This window comes from Zea mays, chromosome 8 (assembly GCF_902167145.1).
Source record: "Zea mays cultivar B73 chromosome 8, Zm-B73-REFERENCE-NAM-5.0, whole genome shotgun sequence".
NCBI lineage: Eukaryota > Viridiplantae > Streptophyta > Magnoliopsida > Poales > Poaceae > Zea > Zea mays.
This window is the reverse complement of record NC_050103.1, coordinates 15,491,040-15,516,647: the sequence shown is the minus strand read 5'-3', so window position 1 is coordinate 15,516,647 and position 25,608 is coordinate 15,491,040. Positions and strand designations below refer to the sequence as shown.

At 56.1% G+C, this 25,608-nt stretch overlaps 1 pseudogene; it reads left to right on the top strand.

Moving 5' to 3' along the window:
* The first annotated feature begins 20,071 nt into the window (after positions 1-20,071).
* LOC103636770 (serine/arginine-rich SC35-like splicing factor SCL30A) lies at positions 20,072-21,277 on the top strand (annotated as a pseudogene).
* Positions 21,278-25,608: the final 4,331 nt, after the last annotated feature.

Genomic DNA, 25,608 nt, shown 5'->3' with positions numbered 1-25,608 from the left:
TTTTTTAAATTAAAAGCTGCATACATAATATACAATGTTGTAAAAAATAAACTGTTATATATGCATATGAATTTATGGTGTGGTATGATTGAATCAATGAACCTAATTGTTTTAAATACCAAGCTTAAAACATCTGAATATACTGTTCTCTATTTACATTTGCATACACATACTGAACTGTTCAATCATTAGGAAAAACTGAATATGTTTCAATAAAAACAGCCCTTGCTGTGGCCAAATAATGTGTTAGCTGTAATGCTCTGAAATACATAAATGTATGCACTAAACAGATATGAAGTTTTATATATGTCGGCGTTTCGAGACCGGGGGGTCCCTAAGCCGACGAGTGAGTGTGCCGCGTGCCCCAGCCCAGATGGGTCGAGCGCGTGGGCGAGCGCGAAGGGGGGAAGGCGAGGTGGCCGGAAACGGGCGTGAGAGAGGTGGAAATCCCGCGGCCTTCGTGTTCGTTCCGCGCCCAGGTCGGGTGCGCTTGCAGTAGGGGGTTACAAGCGTCCACGCGGGTGAGGGAAGCGAGCGGCCCCAAGAGAGCGCCTGTCCCGTCCTCGTCCCCGCGCGGCCAACCTTCTCTAAGAAGGCCCTGGTCCTTCCTTTTATAGTCGTAAGGAGAGGATCCAGGTGTACAATGGGGGTGTAGCAGAGTGCTACGTGTCTAGCGGAGGGAGAGCTAGCGCCCTAAGTACATGCCAATGTGGCAGCCGGAGAGATCTTGGCACCCTGCTGGTGTGATGTCGTGGCTGTCGGAGGAGCAACGGAGCTTGGCGGAGGGACAGCTGTCGGAGCGGTCGAGTCCTTGCTGACGTCCCCCTGCTTCCGTAAGGGAGCTGAGAGCCGCCGTCGTCACAGGGCATGCGGGGCGCCATCATTGCCTATCTGGCGGAGCTAGCCAGATGGGACACCGGTCTTGTTCTCTGCGGCCCGAGTCGGCTCGGGGTAGGGTGATGATGGCGCTCCCTGTTGACGTGGCGGGCCCGCGCTCGAGGCCGGGCGACGTGGGGGCTCCTCCGAAGCTGGGGTCGAGTCTGTCTTCCGTTGCCGAGGCCGAGCCCGAGCCCCTGGGTCGGGCGAGGCGGAGGTCGTTCGGCAGAGGCCAGGGCGGAGTCCGAGCCCTGGGGTCGGGCGAAGCGGAGTTCGTCGTCTTCTGGGGCTGAGCCCGAGTCCGAGCCCTGGGTCGGACGGAGCGGAGTTCGCCGTCTTCAGGGTCTTAGCCCGAGTCCGAGCCCTGGGTCGGGCGGAGCGGAGTTCGCCGTCTTCCGGGTCTTAGCCCGAGTCCGAGCCCTGGGTCGGGCGGAGCGGAGTTCGCCGTCTTCCGGGTCTTAGCCCGAGTCCGAGCCCTGGGTCGGGCGGAGCGGAGTTCGCCGTCTTCCGGGGCTTAGCCCGAGTCCGAGCCCTGGGTCGGGCGGAGCGGAGTTCGCCGTCTTTCGGGTCTTAGCCCGAGTCCGAGCCCTGGGTCGGGCGGAGCGGAGTTCGCCGTCTTCCGGGTCTTAGCCCGAGTCCGAGCCCTGGGTCGGGCGGAGCGGAGTTCGCCGTCTTCCGGGGCTTAGCCCGAGTCCGAGCCCTGGGTCGGGCGGAGCGGAGTTCGCCGTCTTTCGGGTCTTAGCCCGAGTCCGAGCCCTGGGTCGGGCGGAGCGGAGTTCACCGTCTTCCGGGTCTTAGCTCGAGTCCGAGCCCTGGGTCGGGCGGAGCGGAGTTCGCCGTCTTCCGGGGCTTAGCCCGAGTCCGAGCCCTGGGTCGGGCGGAGCGGAGTTTCCTATGGCGCCTTTGGCAGGGCCTGACTGCCTGTCAGTCTCACTGTCAAGTGGCACTGCAGTCGGAGTGGCGCAGGCGGCGCTGTCCTTCTGTCAGACCGGTCAGTGGTGCGGCAAAGTGACGGCGGTCACTTCGGCTCTGCCGGGGGGCGCGTGTCAGGATAAAGGTGTCAGGCCACCTTTGCGTTAAATGCTCCTGCGAAGGCAAGGCCTCGGGCGAGCCGGTGATGTGTCCGCCGTTAAAGGGGGGCCTCGGGCGAGACGGAAATCCCTCGGGGTCGGCTGCCCTTGTCCGAGGCTAGGCTCAGACGAGGCGTGATCGAGTCGCTCGTATGGACTGATCCCTGACTTAATCGCACCCATCAGGCCTCTGCAGCTTTATGCTGATGGGGGTTACCAGCTGAGAATTAGGCGTCTTGAGGGTACCCCTAATTATGGTCCCCGACAGTAGCCCCCGAGCCTCGAAGGGAGTGTTAGCACTCGCTTGGAGGCTTTCGTCGCACTTTTTTGCAAGGGGACCAGCCTTTCTCGGTTGCATTTTGTTCCGGTGGGTGCGCGCGAGCGCACCCGCCGGGTGTAGCCCCCGAGGCCTCGGAGGAGTGGTTTCACTCCTTCGAGGTCTTAATGCCTTGCGTAATGCTTCGGCTGGTCTGGTTGTTCCCTCATGCGAACTGGCCGTAGCCCGGGTGCACGGTCGGGGCCCGAGCTCTCGGGCTGGTATGTTGACGCTGTCAACGGTTCGGCCGGAGCCGGGTTTGCGAGAGCAGCCCCCGAGCCTCCGCACAGGGCGAGAGGGCGATCAGGGACAGACTCGGCTTTTTTACATACGCCCCTACGTCGCCTTTCCGCAAGGAGGAGGGGGGAATGCGCCATGTTACCCTCGATGGGCACCGAACATGGTGTCTCCGGTGAGCTGCAAGCGGGTAATCCGAGTGGACGTCCGTGCCCCGTTCGTTGGGGGTCGGCTAGGGGCCCAGAGGCACGCCCAAAAGTACCTGCGGGTGATCTGCCGGACCCGGTCCCCTGGCGACGGGGTCCGAGGGCTCGATGCCTCCCTCCGATGGGATTCCGTTACAAGATCGCTCCCGCTGGTCTCGGAAATGTCCTAGGGTACCTCGGGAGCGCAGCCCGAGCCTTGGTTATGTATCGAACGTACCCCTGGTCATCCCTCGCTCGGCGTCTGAGGCGACTGTGAACCCTTCGGGGGCCAGCCTTCGAACCCCTGATCAGTAATGGGCGCGGAGCCCGAGTAGCCTGAGGCGGCCGTGGAGCCCTTCGGGAGGCCGGCCTTCGAACCTCTGACCAGTAGTGGGTGTAGGGCCCACGCGATCTGAGGCGACTGTTGAACCCCTCGGAGGGCCAGCCTTCGAACCTCTGATCAGTAGGGGGGCTCGGAGCCCGGTTCCTTCACAGGGAAGGATCCTTTTCGGGGTATCCCCCTTTCCCGGTCCCTGTTGCAAGAGATAGAGAAAGAAGAAAAAAGGAAAAGGATACGAAATCGAACGACGTGGCGTACCTTTTTTGGCGCGGTTATTACGGCGAAGGCGAAGCGTCGCCCGCTTCTCCTGCCGCCTGTCCCGCCACGAAGTTAATGCGACGGGGCGAGTGGTTGGCGGGGCGGCCGTTGCGCGTGCGCGAGCCGTTCGAGGGACGTATCACGGGTGCGCCGTCTTCACGCCGTGAGAGGAGGCTCTCTTGCTGCCCCTTGATGGGACGTGAGCCTGGCTGACGACGTGACCGCTGCTCCCGCCCGCCTGCCACCGTCATTACTACCGGCCCACTTTCGGCCGCATTGACCGTCGCGCCAGGCTGGCGCCGCTGGGTCGCCTCGAGTCGCGGCATTGGTTCCGCAACCGAAGAGGCGCGACGGTGGCGCAAGTGGCGGTGCAGTTGCCTGCATGCAGCATCCGGCGCGCCGGTTGCGTGACGCGTGGGCCTGGGCCTCCATGCTGGCGCGTTGGGAGTCGGAGAAGCGTGTCCACTTGGCGCGGTTGCATGCCGCCTGCATGGCTGCCCACTCCTTCCGCCCGTTGGTCTGGGCAAAAGTGGGGGGTCGCTTGTAACCGCTGGGCGGTTGTGTGCACCACGCGCGGCGCTTTGGCTTCTTCTGCTCTGAGCCGGTTCGCATGACATGCGGGACCCAGCCCCCGCGCCGCAGGGGAGGGCCTTGGAGCGTGTTGGAGAAGACTCAGCCCGTGACGTTTGAGGGTGCACATAGGGAGAGTTGCCTTTAAAAGGAGGGTGACCCCTTTCGGAAGGCGACCATGTCTTCTTCCTCCCTTATGCGTGGTGTCTTTCCATCTTCCAAGCCCCCGGATGGGGGGTACCCGCCGGCTTTCCGCCTCATCGTTGGAGGAACGCAACTCCGCGGGAGTTGGTACCTTTCAGCCATCGTTCGGCTTCAAGGATTTTCATCATGCAGCCCGGTCGCTCCCCCCCCGCTGGTGGTCACCCAAGACGGTGACCGCCAGTTCCTGGGTGGGGAGAAGCAAGCCGGGCTGCGATCTTGGTCCCACCCTCAGCTTCAAGGATGTTCATCATCCTCGCTGGGGTGGGGGCCGGGCTGAGCCGGCGCTCTACCTCCCACGCGGGTTCGCGGGTCACCCCTTCCCGCGGCGTTCGAGGGAGAGGGCGCTCACTGGCCCTGCGGGCGGCCCGGACTTCGACAACGCGGGGCTGGTCGACGGCGGGCGTCGTCACCTCCAGCGTGTCGGGCCCGTCGGCTTGGCTCCCGGCGGCCCCTCCTGTCGGAGGGCGGCTGTCGCGCCGTGTGCACGGGAGGACCACCCAAGATGTCGCGCGCTGCTAGGGCGGCGTTCGTGTTCTGGGGTGGTCCTGCCTTTGCACCGGGATGGCGCCCTCACGCGGAGGTCGGTGCCCCACTCACCCGGGAGGATTTGAGTGGGGATCTGCCGGGGAGCCAGTGGGCCCTGCCGTCGGTGCCGAGGCGGAGGCGGCTCGAGAAGTCCCCGTCACCGACGGGGTCACCGCCACCATCCGCGCCTCTGGCCTCCAGCTCTTCGCACTTGTCCTCGCCCCTCGAGCGTCGGTGTGGGCGAGGGCAAGATTGCAGCAGCGCCCACCCTGAGGCCTGCACTGCTGCAGCTCGACCATCCGGAGCGGGGCTCGTTGTCGTCGTAGTCAGAGCGGGCGGCGGCGAGCCGCTCGTCGGTCTTCTGTTGCTCCGCAGGCCCACCCCCATGGAGTGGGGTTGTTCGTACCTGCGGAGGGGGAACCGGAGTTCCGTTTGTGATGGCACCTTGAATGCCAGTGTCTTTGTTCATCGTGGCTGTCGAGGCCTGAACATGTATGTAATTTTGGCACGGAGCCATGTTTTTTCCTCATTTTCGAGCACTAAGTCTCGCCTGTTGATTATCTGAATCGCTTCACCAAGCATGAGTCGCCCCGTGTCAAAGTGACGAGTGAGGTATCCGTATCCCGGAGGCGTAGGAGTCCCTCGGCTCGATCGGCCTTGTTGTCTGAGGCTCCTCTAGCTTAGTTAAAGAGACCCCTCGGCCGCTCTTCGATGAGCCGAGGCCAGGGGTAGCGATATCAGCACGAACAGAGGCAGAGTTGGCTCGAAAATGGGAACCTGGTTGGCCGGAGCCTAGCCGGGTTGTCCGTCGGCGGGACCGACGCCGGAGTTGACCAGCCGAGGCCTCGGGTCGGGCTGGCGCCCTTGGAAGATGGTTGGCCGAGGCCCCTGGGGTAACCGGCCGAGCCGCCTGCTCGGGCCGGATTCCCGGAGAAGTCCCTGGACCGCGTCGTCGTTCGAGGCTGGGTCGGTCCTCGCTGAAGGTGTCGTCGATGCCGAGGGTGTTACAGCCCCCCTCCAGCGTGAAGACCCGAGCCTGCAGGACCAGATTGTCTTGTAGCGTGTGCCTTCTGCGGCCGCTGAGGCCAGAAAACACACCCTCGCTGCGTTGTAAAGCTGCGTCTCCTTTCCTCTTATTTCGAGCATCTGGACTTTTTGTCGGTAACAGGGATGTTTGTGCGAGCGAGAGTTGCTTCTCGCGGAAGGTGATGAGTGAGGTATCCGTATCCTGGAGGCGTGGGAGTCCCTCGGTTCGGTCGGCCTTGCCGCTTACGCGTACTTTCACCCGTCCATGAGGCCCTGTCACCGACTCAGTCGAGAAGGCTTGAAGGACCGCTTTGGCAGAAGAGCTTCCGAACGTAAAGACTTGTTCGGTCCGCGGAATCACTTTATCCGAACGCGAGTTACTTATCGCAGAAGGTGATGAGTGAGGTATCCGTATCCCGGAGGCGTAGGAGTCCCTCGGCTCGGTCAGCCTTGGCTGCTTACGTGTACTCCGTCGTTTCCAGGATCCGCTTTTCGAAGTAGTCAAAAAGCACGAAAGAAATTCTGCTAAAAAGAGATCTTTTTTCGAGGAAAATTTCGACGCAGAGGGGGTCTCCCCCCTTTTAGCCCCCGAGGGAGGGTCGGGCTTTGCCGAGGCGAGGCCGACCCTTCCTTGATGACTAAACTTTTGCGTGGGTGCGAGGTATATGAACAACTTGAAAACATCTTAAGGGTAGAAGCGATGTAGCTGTTTGATGTTCCAAGCGTTGCCGTAGATCTCGCCTTGATTGTTGGCCAGCTTGTATGTTCCGGGCTTCAGAACTTTGGCGATGACGAATGGCCCCTCCCAGGGGGGCGTGAGCTTGTGCCTCCCTCGGGCGTCTTGCCGCAGCCGAAGCACCAGGTCGCCCACCTGGAGGTCTCGGGGCCGGACCCCTCGGGCGTGGTAGCGTCGCAGGGACTGCTGGTACCGCGCCGAGTGTAGTAAGGCCTTGTCCCGAGCCTCTTCCAGCTGGTCCAGCGATTCTTCTCGGCTAGCTTGGTTGCTTTGATCGTTGTAGGCCCTCGTCTTCGGGGAGCCGTATTCCAGGTCAGTGGGCAAGATGGCCTCGGCCCCGTAGACCAGGAAGAACGGCGTGAAAACCCGTGGCTCGGCTTGGCGTTGTCCTCAGGCTCCAGATCACCGAGGGGAGTTCCTTCATCCATCGCTTGCCGAACTTGTTGAGGTCGTTGTAAATCCGGGGCTTGAGCCCTTGTAGAATCATGCCATTGGCACGCTCTACTTGCCCATTCGACATGGGATGAGCCACGGCGGCCCAGTCCACCCGGATGTGGTGATCCTCGCAAAAATCCAAGAATTTTTTGCCGGTGAACTGGGTACCGTTGTCAGTGATAATGGAGTTTGGGACCCCGAAGCGATGGATGATGTTGGTGAAGAACGCCACCGCCTGCTCGGACCTGATGCTGTTCAGGGGTCGGACCTCGATCCACTTGGAGAATTTGTCGATGGCGACCAGCAGGTGCGTGTAGCCCCCGGGCGCCTTCTGCAAGGGACCGACGAGGTCCAGACCCCATACAGCAAAGGGCCAGGTGATGGGTATCGTCTGCAGAGCCTGAGCGAGCAGGTGGGTCTGCTTCGCATAGAATTGGCACCCTTCGCAGGTGCGGACAATTCTAGTGGCGTCAGCCACCGCCGTTTGCTAGTAGAAGCCTTGCCGGAAAGCATTCCCGACAAGGGCTCGAGGCGCTGCATGATGGCCGCAAGCCCCCGAGTGTATTTCTTGCAGGAGTTCCTGACCCTCGGCGATGGAGATGCATCGCTGGAGGATGCCCGAGGGGCTGCGGTGGTAGAGCTCCCCCTCATCGCCCAGCAAGACGAACGACTTGGCACGTCGCGCTACCCGCCGAGCCTCGGCTTGGTCGAGGGGTAGCTCTCCTTGGCGGAGATATTGCAGGTACGGGGCCTGCCAATTTCGATCAGGCGTGGCCCCGCTCTGCTCCTCCTCGACGTCCAGTGCCTCGCCCTCGGGGGCCGAGGGTACCTCGGGCTGAACCGAGGATGCCTCGGGCTGAGCCGAGGGTGCCTCGGGCTGTGCCGAGGGTGCCTCGGGCTCGGGCGTGTCATCGATCTTGACGGAGGGTTGATGCAGATCCCGGGAGAAGACGTCCGGGGGAACCGTTGTTCGCCCCGAGGCTATTTTAGCCAGCTCGTCCGCAGTCTCGTTGTAGCGTCGAGCGATGTGGTTGAGCTCGAGCCCGTAGAACTTGTCTTCCAGGCGCCGAACCTCATCGCAGTAGGCCTCCATCTTCGGGTCGTGGCAGTGGGAGTTCTTCATGACTTGATCGATGACGAGCTGCGAGTCACCGCGGGCGTCGAGGCGTCTGACCCCTAGCTCGATGGCGATCCGCAACCCGTTGACCAGAGCCTCGTACTCAGCCACATTGTTGGACGCCGGGAAATGGAGGCGTAGCACGTAGCGTAGGTGCTTCCCGAGGGGCGAGATGAAGAGCAGGCCCGCGCCGGCTCCCGTCTTCATCAGCGACCCGTCGAAAAACATGGTCCAGAGCTCCGGTTGGATCGGAGCCGTCAGCAGCTGGGTGTCGACCCATTCGGCTACGAAGTCCGTCAACACCTGGGACTTGATGGCCTTCCGAGGGGCGAACGAGATCGTTTCGCCCATGATTTCCACCGCCCACTTTGCGATCCTGCCCGAGGCCTCTCGGCACTGGATGATCTCCCCCAAGGGGAAGGATGACACCACAGTTACCGGATGAGACTCGAAGTAATGTCGCAACTTTCGCCTCGTCAGGATCACTGCATACAGCAGCTTCTGAACTTGTGGGTAGCGGATCTTGGTCTCGGACAGTACCTCGCTGACGAAGTAGACTGGCCTCTGCACGGGCAACGCATGCCCTTCTTCTTGCCTCTCGACCACAATCGCGGCGCTAACCACCTGAGTGGTCGCGGCGACGTAGACCAAGAGGGCTTCTCCATCAGCTGGGGGCACCAAGATAGGCGCCTTTGTAAGGAGCGCCTTCAGGTTCCCGAGAGCTTCCTCGGCCTCAGGGGTCCAAGCGAAACACTCGGCCTTCCTTAAGAGGCGGTACAGAGGCAGACCTCTTTCGCCGAGGCGTGAGATGAAGCGGCTCAGGGCCGCGAGACATCCCATGACCCTCTGTACGCCTTTTAAGTCCTTGATGGACCCCATGCTGGTGATGGCTGCGATCTTCTCCGGGTTGGCTTCGATGCCTCGCTCGGAGACGATGAACCCCAGGAGCATGCCCCGGGGCACCCCGAAGACACACTTCTCGGGATTGAGCTTGACTCCTTTCGCCTTGAGACATCGGAATGTCACTTCAAGGTCGGAGAAGAGGTCGGAAGCCTTCCTTGTCTTGACTACGATGTCATCGACGTAGGCCTCGACCGTGCGACCGATGTGTTCGCCGAACACATGGTTCATGCACCGCTGGTACGTCGCGCCCGCATTCCTCAAACTGAACGGCATGGTGACGTAGCAGTACATGCCGAAGGGCGTGATGAAAGAAGTCGCGAGCTGGTCGGACTCTTTCATTCGGATTTGGTGATACCCTGAGTAGGCATCGAGGAAGGACAGGGTTTCGCACCCAGCAGTGGAATCCACGATTTGATCGATGCGAGGTAGAGGGTAGGGAACCTTCGGACATGCTTTGTTGAGACCAGTGTAGTCTACGCACATCCGCCATTTCCCCCCTTTCTTCCTCACAAGCACAGGGTTGGCAAGCCATTCGGGATGGAATACCTCTTTGATGAACCCTGCTGCCATTAGCTTGTGGATCTCCTCGCCTATCACTCTGCGCTTCTCCTCGTCGAATCGGCGCAGAGGCTGCCTGACGGGTCGGGCTCCGGCCCGAATATCCAGCGAGTGCTCGGCGACATCCCTCGGTATGCCGGGCATGTCCGAGGGACTCCACGCAAAGACGTCGGCGTTTGCGCGGAGAAAGTCAACGAGCACTGCTTCCTATTTGGGGTCGAGCCCGGAACCGATCCGGATCTGCTTGGAGGTGTCGCCACTGGGGTCGAGAGGGACGGCCTTAACCGTCTCCGCTGGCTCGAAGTTGTCGGCATGACGCTTCACGTCTGGCACCTCTTTGGAGAGGTTTTCCAGGTCGGCGATGAGGGCCTCGGACTCGGCGAGGGCCTCGGCGTACTCCACGCACTCCACGTCGCATTCGAACGCGTGTTTGTACGTGGGGCCGACGGTGATGACCCCGTTGGGGCCCGGCATCTTGAGCTTCAGGTAGGTGTAGTTGGGGACGGCCATGAACTTCGCGTAGCATGGCCTCCCCAATACCGCGTGGTAGGTTCCTCGGAACCCGACCACCTCGAACGTCAAGGTCTCCCTTCGGAAGTTGGAGGGCGTTCCGAAGCAGACGGGAAGGTCGAGTCGTCCGAGGGGCTGGACGCGCTTCCCAGGGATGATCCCGTGGAAGGGCGCAGCGCCTGCTCGGACGGAGGACAGATCGACGCGCAGGAGCCTGAGGGTCTCGGCGTAGATGATGTTGAGGCAGCTGCCCCCGTCCATCAGGACCTTGGTGAGCCTGACGTCGCCGATGATGGGGTCGACGACGAGCGGGTATTTCCCCGGGCTCGGCACGTGGTCGGGGTGGTCAGCTTGGTCGAAGGTGATGGGCTTGTCGAACCAGTCTAGGTAGACTGGCGCCGCCACCTTCGCCAAGCAGACCTCCCGGCGCTCTTGCTTGCGATGCCGAGCCGAGGCATTCGCCGCATGCCCACCGTAGATCATGAAGCAGTCGCGGACCTCGGGGTACTCTCCTGCTTGGTGATCTTCCTTCTTGTCGTCGTCGCGGGCCCTACCACCCTCTGCGGGCGGCCCGGCCCTGTGGAAGTGGCGCCGAAGCATGACGCACTCCTCAAGGGTGTGCTTGACGGGCCCCTGATGATAGGGGCACGGATCCTTGAGCATCTTGTCGAAAAGGTTAGCACCTCCGGGGGGCTTCCAAGGGTTCTTGTACTCGGCGGCGGCGACAAGGTCCACGTCGGCGGCGTCGCGTTTCGATTGCGACTTCTTCTTGCCTTTCTTCTTGGCGCCGCGCGGAGTAGACGCCTCGGGAGCCTCTTCCGATGGGCGGCCCTGGGGCTGCTTGTCCTTTCGGAAGATGGCCTCGACCGCCTCCTGGCCAGAGGCGAACTTGGTGGCGATGTCCATCAGCTCGCTCGCCCTGGTGGGGGTCTTGCGACCCAACTTGCTCACCAGGTCACGACATGTGGTGCCGGCAAGGAACGCGCCGATGACATCCGAGTCGGTGATGTTGGGCAGCTCGGTACGCTGCTTCGAGAATCACCGGATGTAGTCCCGGAGTGACTCTCCCGGCTGTTGCCGGCAGCTCCGGAGGTCCCAGGAATTCCCGGGGCGCGCGTACGTGCCCTGGAAATTGCCGGCGAAGGCTTGGACCAAGTCATCCCAGTTGGAGATCTGCCCTGGAGGCAGGTGCTCCAACCAGGCGCGAGCAGTGTCGGAGAGGAACAGGGGGAGGTTGCGGATGATGAGGTTGTCGTCGTCCGTTCCACCCAGTTGGCAGGCCAGGCGGTAGTCTGCGAGCCACAGTTCCGGTCTCGTTTCCCCCGAGTACTTTGTGATAATAGTCGAGGGTCGGAACCGGGTCGGGAACGGCGCCCGTCGGATGGCCCGACTGAAGGCCTGCGGACCGGGTGGTTCGGGCGAGGGACTCCGATCCTCCCCGCTGTCGTAGCGTCCCCCACGCCTGGGGTGGTAGCCTCGGCGCACCCTTTCGTCGAGGTGGGCCCGACGGTCGCGACGGTGGTGCTCGTTGCCGAGGTGGCCCGGGGCCGCAGGCGCGGTGTTGCGCGTGCGCCCGGTGTAGACCGAGGCTTCCCGCATGAATCGGGAAGTCGCGGCATGAGGTTCCGAGGGGTACCCCTGCCTTCGAGAGGCAGAGCTCTCGGCCCGTCGGGCCGCAGCGCCTTCCAGGAGATTCTTGAGCTCTCCCTGGATTCGCCGACCCTCGGTGGTTGATGGCTCCGGCATCGCGCGGAGGAGCATCGCTGCGGCTGCCAGGTTCTGACCGACCCCGCTGGATGCGGGCGGCGGCCTGACCCTGACGTCGTTGGCGACGCGGTGCTGGAAACCTTGGGGCAGGTGACGTATTTCTCCGGCCGGGGGTTGGCCCGCCCATACCTGCCCGACGTCCCGACGGATCGGCTCAAGTGCTCCTGCTCCCTCGTCGAGCCTGGCCTGCGCCCCGCGGACTTGCTCGAGCTGTGGGTCGTGACCCCCCGCCGGAACGGGGACCACAGCTAGCTCCCGCGGGATGTCGGCGCGAGGCACCGGCCTAGGAGGATCACCGTCCTCCGGCATGCCAAGATGGTTGCCTTCGGAGGGATCCCCTAGCTCGACGTGGAAACATTCGTGGCTTGGGCCGCAGTCCTCGTCGTCAAGGCTGCGGCTACCGTCGGAACAGTCGGAGAGGCAGTAGTCACATGCGGTCATAAAGTCCCGCATGGCACTGGGGTTGCCAAATCCGGAGAAATCCCAACAGATGCTGGGATCGTCATCTTCCTCGGACCCAGAGGGCCCGTAGGTCGAGATGTCCGTCAATCGGTCCCAAGGCGACCGCATACGAAACCCCAGAGGGGTTGCACTCGCCTCAACGAGAGCGCCCGCCAAAGCAAGGTCGCTAGGCGGGTTGAGGCCGAGTCGGAATGATGTAAGATGGGAATTAGTCGGTACCTTTTGGTCGACGAGGAGCGACATAGTCACGTCGGGGACTGGTTGCACCGTCGTCTCAGGTACAAGGGCGACGTCCTGCAAACTCTCCGCGAGTGCGCTGGCGTCGTCCACTTGCTCAGGATTGGCGTGTTGCGGGGGGACGGCGCTCGCCTTCGTCTCGAACGCGAGGTCGACGCCCGGCGTGCCCTCCGTTGGGGCGCTGGGGACGTCGATTCGCTCGACAGCTGACGAAGCGCGGCCTCCCGCTTGGCCTTGGTTGCCCCGCCTCCTCCTCCGTTGGCGGGGGAGAGGACGGGGCGAGCTCGAATGTTGTTCTTCCACCACGCGGGGAAGATGTCGTCGATTCCGCCGCCGGCGGGCGGGTTGTCGGCCGCCATTGTTGTTGTCGCGCGGCGATGGAAGGAGTATCATGTCGTAGCTACCGTCGAAGGACATGAACTCAAGACTCCCGAAACGGAGCACCGTCCCGGGCCGGAGAGGTTGCTGGAGACTGCCCATCTGGAGCTTGACGAGGAGCTGTTCGTCAGCACGCAGCAGGCCCCTACCTGGCGCGCCAACTGTCGGCGTTTCGAGACCGGGGGGTCCCTAAGCCGACGAGTGAGTGTGCCGCGTGCCCCAGCCCAGATGGGTCGAGCGCGTGGGCGAGCGCGAAGGGGGGAAGGCGAGGTGGCCGGAGACGGGCGTGAGAGAGGTGGAAATCCCGCGGCCTTCGTGTTCGTCCCGCGCCCAGGTCGGGTGCGCTTGCAGTAGGGGGTTACAAGCGTCCACGCGGGTGAGGGAAGCGAGCGGCCCCAAGAGAGCGCCTGTCCCGTCCTCGTCCCCGCGCGGCCAACCTTCTCTAAGAAGGCCCTGGTCCTTCCTTTTATAGTCGTAAGGAGAGGATCCAGGTGTACAATGGGGGTGTAGCAGAGTGCTACGTGTCTAGCGGAGGGAGAGCTAGCGCCCTAAGTACATGCCAATGTGGCAGCCGGAGAGATCTTGGCACCCTGTTGGTGTGATGTCGTGGCTGTCGGAGGAGCAACGGAGCTTGGCGGAGGGACAGCTGTCGGAGCGGTCGAGTCCTTGCTGACGTCCCCCTGCTTCCGTAAGGGAGCTGAGAGCCGCCGTCGTCACAGGGCACGCGGGGCGCCATCATTGCCTATCTGGCGGAGCTAGCCAGATGGGACACCGGTCTTGTTCTCTGTGGCTCGAGTCGGCTCGGGGTAGGGTGATGATGGCGCTCCCTGTTGACGTGGCAGGCCCGCGCTCGAGGCCGGGCGACGTGGGGGCTCCTCCGAAGCTGGGGTCGAGTCTGTCTTCCGTTGCCGAGGCCGAGCCCGAGCCCCTGGGTCAGGCGAGGCGGAGGTCATTCGGCAGAGGCCAGGGCGGAGTCCGAGCCCTGGGGTCGGTCGAAGCGGAGTTCGTCGTCTTCTGGGGCTGAGCCCGAGTCCGAGCCCTGGGTCGGACGAAGCGGAGTTCGCCGTCTTCCGGGTCTTAGCCCGAGTCCGAGCCCTGGGTCGGGCGGAGCGGAGTTCGCCGTCTTTCGGGTCTTAGCCCGAGTCCGAGCCCTGGGTCGGGCAGAGCGGAGTTCGCCGTCTTCCGGGTCTTAGCCCGAGTCCGAGCCCTGGGTCGGGCGGAGCGGAGTTCGCCGTCTTCCGGGGCTTAGCCCGAGTCCGAGCCCTGGGTCGGGCGGAGCGGAGTTCGCCGTCTTCCGGGTCTTAGCCCGAGTCCGAGCCCTAGGTCGGTCGGAGCGGAGTTCGCCGTCTTCCGGGTCTTAGCCCGAGTCCGAGCCCTGGGTCGGGCGGAGCGGAGTTCACCGTCTTCCGGGGCTTAGCCCGAGTCCGAGCCCTGGGTCGGGCGGAGCGGAGTTTCCTATGGCGCCTTTGGCAGGGCCTGACTGCCTGTCAGTCTCACTGTCAAGTGGCACTGCAGTCGGAGTGGCGCAGGCGGCGCTGTCCTTCTGTCAGACCGGTCAGTGGTGCGGCGAAGTGACGGCGGTCACTTCGGCTCTGCCGGGGGGCGCGTGTCAGGATAAAGGTGTCAGGCCACCTTTGCGTTAAATGCTCCTGCGACTCGGTCGGTCGGTGCGGCGATTTAGTCAGGGTTGCTTCTTAGCGAAGGCAAGGCCTCGGGCGAGCCGGTGATGTGTCCGCCGTTAAAGGGGGGCCTCGGGCGAGACGGAAATCCCTCGGGGTCGGCTGCCCTTGTTCGAGGCTAGGCTCGGACGAGGAGTGATCGAGTCGCTCGTATGGACTGATCCCTGACTTAATCGCACCCATCAGGCCTCTGCAGCTTTATGCTGATGGGGGTTACCAGCTGAGAATTAGGCGTCTTGAGGGTACCCCTAATTATGGTCCCCGACAATATAAAAAATATACTCTACGAAAAACAACTAGTTGACTGCTCATTTACTAAACACAGTTGCATAAAAATCTGAATATGTTTGAGCAAAACAAAACTTGCTATAAACAAGTTGTATTGTCTGTGACCTAGTGTAATAAATAATGTCTGTTTTGTAATAATAAAAAACTGAATATGATTCGATAAAACATGTACTGAACTGTTCAATAATAAGTGAATAACAGACCTTGCTGTAACCAAATAATGTATTAGCTGTAATCATCTGAAATACATAAATGTATGCACTAAACAGATATGAAATTTTATATAAAACATATACTCTATGAAAAACAACTAGTTGGCTGATCATTTACTAAACACAGATGCATACATATTCTGACCTGATATACCAGCATAACAAACTGAATATGTTGCATACAGATGCATACATGAAACACAGTAGCATATATGTTCTGTCCTGTTATACGTTCATAAAAATCTGAATATGTTGCATACCATTGCATACAGTTGCAAACATAAAACACAATTTGCCTGCAAACTCATATGTTTGAGCAAAACAAAACTTGCTATAAACAATCTGTATTAACTGTGAACTAGTGTAATAAATAATGTCTGTTTTAAAATAATAAAAAACTGGATATGATTCAATAAAACAATACATGCTGTCACACAATGTATTAACTATAATAATAATGGAATAAATAAGTGTATGCAGTCACAAAAACAACTAGATGACCACTCAATTACCAATTGAACATAATATGATGCAAAAAACTTTAACTAATGTGCATAAACATGTAACCTAATGTGCATAAACAACTGTCTACATGTGCGTAACCAACTGTGTAAGTGTGTGTAACCAACTGTGTAAGTGTGTGTAACCAACTGTGTAAATGTGCGTAAATGTAATACATCAACTGCATAAATAATTTCAACCCTAGCCGTGATCCACACAATGCAAAATGAACAAAAAACAACTCGTTTGTTGACGGTCGAACTCGATCCAATGAAATGCGCGCGAGCTAGGGTTGGGAAGAACACACCGAAAACGTTTGGGGATGGACTACCAATTGGAGTGGTACCCGTTGACGGCGGCGAATGTTGAGGATGGCGAAGAACGTGGAAGCAGTCGGGTCGGCGGAGAGCGAAGAAGCAGAAGCGTCGACGGAGAAGGTAGGGTTTTCTCCGGTCTCCGGACGCAGCGGCGCGAATATTGGAGCGAGGATTGGGGACACCGAGGACGCGCCGCTCAAATGCCGTTTGCGACTGGATCGACAGCGAGCGGCGAGGGGTTGGAAGAGTCGTCGGAAAGGGGAGCGGAGTCGCCGGGGATGGAAGAATCGGCGGAGATTCCCGGAGTCGTGGCGGGGTTGGGGTTTTGCGGTTATGGAAACTGAGCCGGGAGCAAAGGAGCTAATCGCGGGAGCACGTCAGTATTTATGTGGAAACTGAAAGGTCAGTCGGCTGTGAATGCACGTGCGTTCATATTTGGCTGGGGCTTCCTCTAGCTAAATAGAGCCCAGAGCTCTCTCTCTCTCTCTCTATATATATATATATATATGTACTACTTCTTAAGCACATAACGTAGGCGTTCACAGCTGTGGTGGCGCACGTTCTGCCTCCCTCTCGTGCTCACAGCCGCGCCCGGCCAGCCCCACGCAGTCAACGCCGGAAAATCTGCATCCCTTCGCCTCATGTCTCCTCCATCCGCCGCCCCTCCTTCTCCGCCTCCCGATCTCCCGCTCTGCGACTTCTGCGACTTCTACATGGAGATCTCCTTCCACATCAAGTCCTCTGTCATCCCGTTCATCGGCCGCATCACGCCCTCTGACACCTACCGCATCTGGAAGCGCGGCGCCGTGCTCCGGGCCGACATGACGCGGAGCGGAGGACGAGCGACGCGGCGAGGTAGCGCCAGGAAACGGGGCAGGACGAGCACCGCGGCGAGGTAGCCGCAGATGACGGCGGCCGCGAAGGATGCGGTTCCGCCGACCGTGCGGCCTGGCTACCAGCGGAACGAGGCCACGGCCGGGTGCTCCACCAGGAGCCACCGCGACCGGCACAGCAGCGACGCGGCCGCCATCGGTCACGCCTCGCCATCCGAGAGAAGGAAAGAGGGGGGAAAGGAGCTGGTTCATCGGTGGCGGTGTCCGAACCCACCTCATGCCGTCCCTCGCAAGTAACGAGCCTTCTCTACTGTGGCTACACGTCCCCCGCTTAGATCGAGCGGCCAGCCAGCGAGAAAATGGTGGCATCGAGTGGTGGCGCGTGAGGGGTGCTACCACATCCGGATCCGAATCTCGCCATCAAGTACGCTTTCTTGCCTCCAGGTCTGGGCGCCGTCGGGAGGAGAGAATGGCCTCCAGGACGTTGCCACAGGTGTTCAGAAACATGGCATTGTTATTGAGTATCAGATGCTGCCATGCTTGGATTTGAGCAAAAGCAAGGACAAACTGAATCATGTCCCAATTGAGCTCTGCACTCTTCTTGAAGGACAGATGTTTCCAAAAGCAAACTTGGATAAGAATTCTGGCAGGATACTAAAAGGGAAGGCTCTAATTCCTGCATCCAATCGGAGGAATGAGATTCTAGACTTGGTGAATGCTTCGGATGGACCTTGCAGGTAACTAACTGTTTTTCCATGTGTTCTCTTGTCAACCTGAAAAGTTGAGCTACTGCTATATAGCTACTTTAACTGTCGATGTGAAATTAGATGCAATGTGATTGCCCGTTCCTCATAACTCAGTTTAGCAGCATATATACATATTGTTCTCTTATCTATTCACCAGGCTGCAGTGAGCAAGAAGCAGAGGTTGCAGCTCCTTTTCTGCCCGATGTCCGAGCAGCATCCAGGGTACAAGACACTGAAGCTGATTTGCGAAACACAGCTGGGGATCATGACCCAGTGTTTCCTGGGCGATCGCGCAACGCAAACAAACCAAATGGGCAGGACCAGTACATGACTAACCTTGCCCTGTTCAGCACCACGGGCGAAGCGCGACGACTTCTCCTGCATCTTGAACACCACCTGGTGGTCGGGCACCACGACCAAGTTCTCGGTGATGGCGAAGTCGTGGATCAGTTAGAGGCCAGCGGGATCTCCACGTCGTCGGACTTGGTGCCGTCGGGCCTGAAGTAGAAGTACTTGAGGTAGGGCCTCCTCACGACCTCGTAGCTGAGCGCGTGCAGCTCCCCGGTGGCCGGGTCCAGCTTGGGGTGCGCGATCATGGGGCAGCCGAGCTGGCCGTCGAAGTCGTAGCGGCCGACGGTCTCGAGGTCGCCGTCGTCCGCGACGTGGACGTGGTACGGGAGGTCGTCCTCGGACATGGCATTTCATTTGTTCTTTCACATTGTGAGTCCAATAGCAGATCAACTACCTTGATAGATGCAATTTCATTTGTTCTTTGCAGGACTATAGCATCAACGACTAAGAAAAAAATTCATATCCTTGCATACTATGGTATGTGTGGTCCGTCAAGGTGTGATGAGTTGGACAACATGCTATTGAACATTAGAGATGGGCGATACTTACGTGCAAAGAACATGCTGGAAAAGATAACTACACTGAAGGTGCCAATAAAGTGGGAGCATGTGAATAAAATTGCGGGTGACGGAGTGACACCTGGCCGATTGCACATAGCTAGGGCTATGGTTGAAATGGGTCATGTAGAGAATTTAAGACAAGCATTCAACAAATACCTCGGCGATGATGGCCCTGCATATGCCAGGTTATTGCTTCATCCCAAATAAGCATTTCCTATGTTGAAAATTCTTTGGTTAATAACATAAGGCCCTTGTTTTTTTCCTCGCAGAGGAAGTGAACCATTTGCTGAGATTGTTGACTTGCTGTGCAGTTAATTAGTCGCACTAGGGGTTTTTCTGCACTTGCTCATCCTTGGTCACTGAAGAACCCAGATGCAATAATCAGGTCTTTAAAAGGTGTTGGTCTTAACGGTATGGAGGTCTACAGAAGTGATGGAGAAGTTAATGGTGTGTCTCGACGCTTAATGCATGCTGAATTGAGATAGAGTGGAGAACTTCTGCCATGAAGTAAACTTTAACTCTATTTATTATCATATATTGGCCCTTCTATCAACATTCAACAGAGAAGTCGCCGCCTTATGGTACACTCCATTAAGTGAAGATTTTAAATAAGTATATAAAGAAATAGGCAAACATTGACGGAAATATTAGCTAATAGGAACCTTTCTTCAAACATAGTTGAAAGTATGTTTATCGGATACATATGAGGTTAATGTTAATCAAGCATCACTTACTATTTCTTCTTTCTGTTTATGTATGTTTGTGCTTCCAAAATTTTTTGACTTGTAATCTTATTATATTTTGCTATCTTATATTTTTGTAGGTGGTTACAATAAAAGTTATTCGCAATAGGCAAACATGACAGTCAGAGAGGTATGGATTTGTTGAGTTATTTTCTCATGCATTAGGTGAAAAGGCTCTTCAGGATTTTTATGGTCATGTGATGCCAAACTCTGATCCATGCGATATGATCCTCATAGTTCAAGAATCATCAGTACACTGTTCGACACTCCATCTAAACGAAATTGTCAACTTATATTTTTTATCTGAAATTTCTAAAATTTCAGGTGGAGGGTTCAAGATTTGTCCTCTTAAGTGTCGCAATGGAAGACCCCGGACTCAGGTTCAGCACCTTATGCAGATTGGTCTGAAGGGATGGTTCATGAACTACTCTACTTCCTTTTAGTATCATTGTTTGCTGCAGATACTGAACTGTGTTGCTGGTACTGAAATATTGTTTTTCTTATGGCACAACCATTAACAACTTTATATTTACTACGAAAGAACAAATGTAATTTTTAAAATAACTACTCAGCCCTGTTGTTCCGCCAATTCATTCTGGTCCTTATGGCTCTAATCTACACTTACTCGGGATTGTAGGTAAGATTTCCCCTACTCCTGGATCAGTAGTAGAATGGATTTTCTTTGGTGCTGCTGTCAATATTTATTGAATTGGTAAAATAGGCAATTCATTCTAATATTGGAACTTGTCAGAGGGAATATAATTAGCAGGCTTGTAATTGGTAAATTCTTAGTTTTTCTTAAGACTTCTAGCATTTTTCTTGCAATGAAAAAAACATGTTGATCTTTGTTTTTTCAAGCTGGTACCATGTAATGTTGCTCCTGTTCAGAACATATAGAAATTGTAAATATGCAGTTATGTCTAGCTATTCGGAGGGATTTGTAATGCATTCTGCTTCGTAAGTTATGCCTTAACGAAGCGTACCCCTCCCTTCCTTGATTTTACTGGGTTCTTTTGTTGCAAATCCCTTTTTGTTTTCCATGTTTATGAGGTGCTTCCTATTGCATATAGCAATGAGAATGGATTATTCTTTGATACTTCACTACTGTAACTTGGCTGTTATCACAACTGTAGGCCTGATGACCTTCGTAGACCATTTGGAAAATTTGGCCCCGTTAAAGACATATATCTGTCAAATGATTACTACACTCGGTAAGGTACCTTGACTTAATTATTGTGAGTGGGTGTTTGCCCATGGACACATATGTGCAACTTAGTGATCTCTCCCTGAACTTTATAGTACACTAAAGTATATTTGCTCCAGAACAGGATTATGATTGTTGTTGTTTGTTTTTAACATATTATAAGCATGTTCTTTACAGATTTTTAATTATTATTCTCTGTATCGTATGGTTTACACTGGGTTGCTTTAGGCACCCCCTGAGATTAACAGTGAAAGTAACTTTTTTGAAGACGCAAGTCTTAAGAGTACTATTGAAGAAAATGAAGAAATAGAGGTTTAAAGAGATATGCAAGTTATGAAGAGTTTCAAGTGTATCTCTAAACACTGATGATTGCAAGGTCAGCAGCTTAGTACCTGCTTTACCTTTGAGATTGATTTGTGTATCGATTGAAATTGATTTGTTTGTATCACCATTCTTGGAAGGAAGAGTTCGCAACATCTTGATTTGATTGTCTCTACAGGGGTCTTCTCCTTAATTCTGAAGCATTGTTGCTTTTAGTGAAATACTAATATGCTTTCTGTTTCAGGGAACCTAGAGGATTTGGGTTCATCCAAAACTTTGATCCTGAGGATGCTTCTGATGCAAAGTACCATATGGATGGGAAGATGCTGCTTGGAAGGGAAATTGTTGTTGTTTTGCAGAGGAAAACAGGAATAAGCCTTCCGACATGAGGGCTAGGGAAAAAATAAGGTAACAATTGTTTTCCCTTTGTGATACCCATTCTATAACCGTGTACACTATCATTCTGCCATAGCATTTTAAGAGGCAAAAGCTAATTTACTCGTGCAATTTTTTACTTATGTAGTGGCAGAGGCCGTTCTTATGATGGGAGGTTGCGCTCAAGGTCACCTGGGTTGAACGATTCTCCTGGGGGTAGATCACGGTCCCAAAGCCGAAGCTACTCGCCAGCACTTAAGCGAAAGCACTATTCAAGATACGAGTTGCTGCCATCCTCTTATATGCTGATGAAAACTTCATGCGCTCGCAGTGTCCCAATCCAATTGATTGGCTCACATACCATCTTGACAGGTCCATCAAGGAGTGCAAGCCCCATTGTTAGCAGGTCTCCTCGTAGGCAGGGCTCTCTCTCTTAGCGAGTGAGGTATCTCAGGGCTCTGTGTGACTATCTTATCTCAGGGCTCTGTGTGACTATCTTGTCGCTGTTATGCTGAACCGTATATGTTTCAGATTATTTTTGTTAGCACCCTCATGTGTACTCTAGGATATCTGAACGTGTACTATGTATTGGGTATTCCAAAATCTCTGATGAGTGAAGTGGGTTGTGAACCAATGAACCTTGATCTCTGACCAGTGCGCAGGTGCCTATGTGGTGTGATAGTTGTTTCGTTCGGTTAGTAGAAACTGATAAGAGTTATAGCTCAGTTGGTTGTAGAAGTCTGGTAGCCTTGCTATTATGAAGATGATATCATATAATTGTCCATGTTTTACACAATGTTTAGAAGAACCCATAATAATGAGCAGATGACAGTTTCCCTATCCTTGATGTTTTGACTATAGGAACATATAGAGCAGATGACAGTTTCGTGAGAATGTGTGTCATACTAAGCCAGCTGCGAGCTCGAGTGAGAATACATGCATTGCTTAGGACCACTATGCTGAATTTCTATAGTCAAAACATATACATGCATTCTATATTAACAAAAATATAGAATAACAATTAGTGTTTTTACATATTAATGCATTTTTATCATATTGATTTCGTAGCAACGCACGGGCATATATATATATATATATATATATATATATATATATATATATATATATATATATATATATATATATATATATATATATATATATATGCCAGTCATGGTTCAGAATATGGTAGAAAAAACTAAAAAAAAGTTCTGCCCTAAATTAATCTTTGTTGAACTCCAATAGAGAGAGAAAAGTGGTCTGTAAAATTTAGAGCTGACTTATGTAATAAGAACTAAAAAGGTTTGTGAGAGAGGGAAGAACCAACTATTATAAATAGGCTGAGAGAGATAAATTATAGAAATGCACTCAGCTAGTCAGCTAACGGCAGGCTATATTATATAGCTTCGTTCTCAACGAAGGTCGAAGCTTGGGATTGTTTCATGCGCGTGGCAGCGCCGGTGCGGACGGAGCAGAACCATCTCGGGGCGCCCGTCGCGAGTCACGACTAGCTCAGTTCAAAGCGATTTCTTCAATCGCATCGCATCGCATCGCACGAAAAGCTAGCTTGTCGTCCTCTATAAAAGGCAGGCATCGTCACTTCATCAGCACAGCACTCGTCCATGCAAAGAAAGGCAGGCCATCCTGAGTGAGAAGTAACCGGAAAATTAAATAACAAGCGGCAGCATGCAGGTCTCCAAACTGCTAGTCGTAGCTCTCGTGTGCGTCATACTCATCTCCGGCGCCGAGATGAGCGCCGGCGCTGCGGCCGTGCCGCGAGCTGTGCTGAGAGCCAGCGTCCTCCCGGCGGCTCTGCCACACGCGGTGGTGACTGATGGCGAGGACCCCGGCGACCGATGCTGCAGGCCGGGGCCGAACTGCTGCGCGTCCGACGACGACGACGCTGCCCCGGCGTCCGACGATTCCCCGTAGTATCGTATATAGCACCAGCACAGCATGGCAACGTCGCGAATCGATGCAACCACCGACTCATCGGAGCCGTCCGTGCGTCTCTTCTTCGATCGGTGTGCTTGCGATGCTAGTGAGCTATATATATTAGTGTTATTAGATCAATGAATAATACTGGGACGTGATGACGTGGCTGCTGGAACGTTTTACTAGTAGGTAACTATACGTGTTCTCGTGCATGCAGAATCAGACACATCAAACATGCTCACATGCATGCCTGTACGTCGTGTGACGAGAGTAGCTGCGTTTTCTTTGGATTGCTTTTGTCACGTTTACGTGGTCTATATTTCGAGTTAACGTTCAGTCTGATACGGTGTACATATAAATTATGATACATACATTTATACCTTTGCCCTTATTCCAACAAACAGCATTTCTACCAGCATTGCTCAATAATGTTATTAGCCGACCCGACACACTGCTAAACTAATAAGAGTGTGTGTTTGATTGAGAAGTGGAGAAGAATGGAGCGACTGCATATTTATTTTTTGGATGTTTAGTTTTCAACAAAAGAGGAACGAAGCGGTTAAACACGTTCTTTGCTGAGTGCTTAGTAATTTGCCGAGAACAGCATCTTAGGCGCTCGATAAAGATAAGGTTTGTCGAGTGTCCCACTCGGCAAAAACTTACACTCGACATAAACACACACTCGCCAAAGAAATCTTTACCAAATGTCCAGCTCTCCACACACTACGTCACTCGGCAAAGCGTCTCAGCATCCGACGACAGCTGACAGTAGTTAACTATATATGCTGAGCCCAAGGCCGTGTCACTGGGCAACGACAAGTGCCTTTGTCGAGTGTCACTCAACAAAGAAGCATGTTGCCGAGTGTCTTTTTCTAACACCCGACAAAGTTTATTTCATTTTTTCTTTTTGCCCCCTAAACTTGGCCTTACATATGAAATTTTGGCACATTCACTAAGTTTTTGGTATATTTGGTAAACCTATTTCAGTTGATTGAATTTTTCAGATAGTTCAAATTTGGACTATAAGTCATTCGAATAATGGAAAATCGTGAATGAAAAAATTATATTCATGTTATTGAGCACAAGTTGAGGCCTTATTTAGAAACATATCTGTCGGCGTTCCGAGACCAGGGGGTCCCTGGGCCGACGAGTGAATGTCGCCGCGTGCCCCAGCCCAGATGGGTCGAGCGCGAGGGCGAGCGCGAAGGGGGGGAGAGCGAGGCGGCCGAAGACCGGCGTGAGAGAGGTGGGAATCCCGCGGCCCTCGTGTTCGTCCCGCGCCCAGGTCGGGTGCGCTTGCAGTAGGGGGTTACAAGCGTCCACGCGGGAGAGGGAGCGAGCGGCTCCGAGCGAGCGCCTGTTCTCGTCCTCGTCCCCGCGCGGCCAACCTTCTCTAAGAGGGCCCTGGTCCTCCCTTTTATAGGCGTAAGGAGAGGATCCAGGTGTACAATGGGGGGTGTAGCAGGGTGCTACGTGTCTAGCGGAGGTGAGCTAGCGCCCTAGGTACATGCCGTTGTGGCAGCCGGAGAGATCTTGGCACCCAGCTGGTGTGATGTCGTGGCCGTCGAAGGAGCGATGGAGCTTGGCGGAGGGACAGCTGTCGGAGCGGTTGAGTCCTTGCTGACGTCCTCTTGCTTCCGTAAGGGGGCTGAGAGCCGCCATCGTCACAGAGCATGCGGGGCGCCATCATTGCCTATCTGGCGGAGCGAGCCAGATGGGACACCGGTCTTGTTCCCTGCGGCCCGAGTCAGCTCGGGGTAGGGTGATGATGGCGCCTCCTGTTGACGTGGCTGGTCTACGCCCTAGGTTGGGCGATGTGGAAGCTCCTCCGAAGCCGAGGTCGAGTCCGAGCCCCCGGGTCGGGCGAGGCGGAGATTGTCGTCTTCTGGGGCCGAGCCCAAGTCCGAGCCCAGGGTCGGGCGAGGCGGAGATCGTCGTCTTCTGGGGCCGAGCCCAAGTTCGAGCCCTGGGTCGGGCGAGGCGGAGATCGTCGTCTTCTGGGGCCGAGCCCAAGTCCGAGCCCTGGGTCGGGCGAGGCGGAGATCGTCGTCTTCTGGGACTTAGCCCGAGTCCGAGCCCTGGGTCGGGCGGAGTTCGCCGTCTTCCGGGACTTAGCCCGAGTCCGAGCCCTGGGTCGGGCGGAGCGGAGTTCGCCGTCTTCCGGGACTTAGCCCGAGTCCGAGCCCTGGGTCGGGCGAAGTTCGTCGTCTTCCGGGACTTAGCCCGAGTCCGAGCCCTGGGTCGGGCGGAGCGGAGTTCGCCGTCTTCCAGGACTTAGCCCGAGTCCGAGCCCTGGGTCGGGCAGAGCGGAGTTCGCCGTCTTCCGGGACTTAGCCCGAGTCCGAGCCCTGGGTCGGGCGGAGCGGAGTTCGTCGTATTCTGGGGTCAAGCCCAAGTCCGAGCCTTTGGTCGGGCGAAGCGGAGTTTCCTATGGTGCCTCCGGCAGGGCCTGACTGCCTGTCAGTCTTACTCTGTCCAGTGGCACTGCAGTCGGAGTGGCGTAGGCGGCGCTGTCCTTCTGTCAGGCCGGTCAGTGGAGCGGCGAAGTGACGGCGGTCACTTCGGCTCTGCCGGCTGGGGGGCGCGCACCAGGATAAGGGTGTCAGGCCACCTTTGCATTAAATGCTCCTGCGACTTGGTCGGTCGGTGCGGCGATTTGGTCAGGGTTGCTTCTTAGCGAAGGCAGGGCCTCGGGCGAGCCGGAAATATGTTTGCCGCTGAAGGGGGGCCTCGGGCGAGACGGAAATCCTCCGGGGTCGGCTGCCCTTGTCCGAGGCTAGGCTCGGGTGAGGCGTGATCGTGTCCCTCGCATGGACTGATTCCTGACTTAATC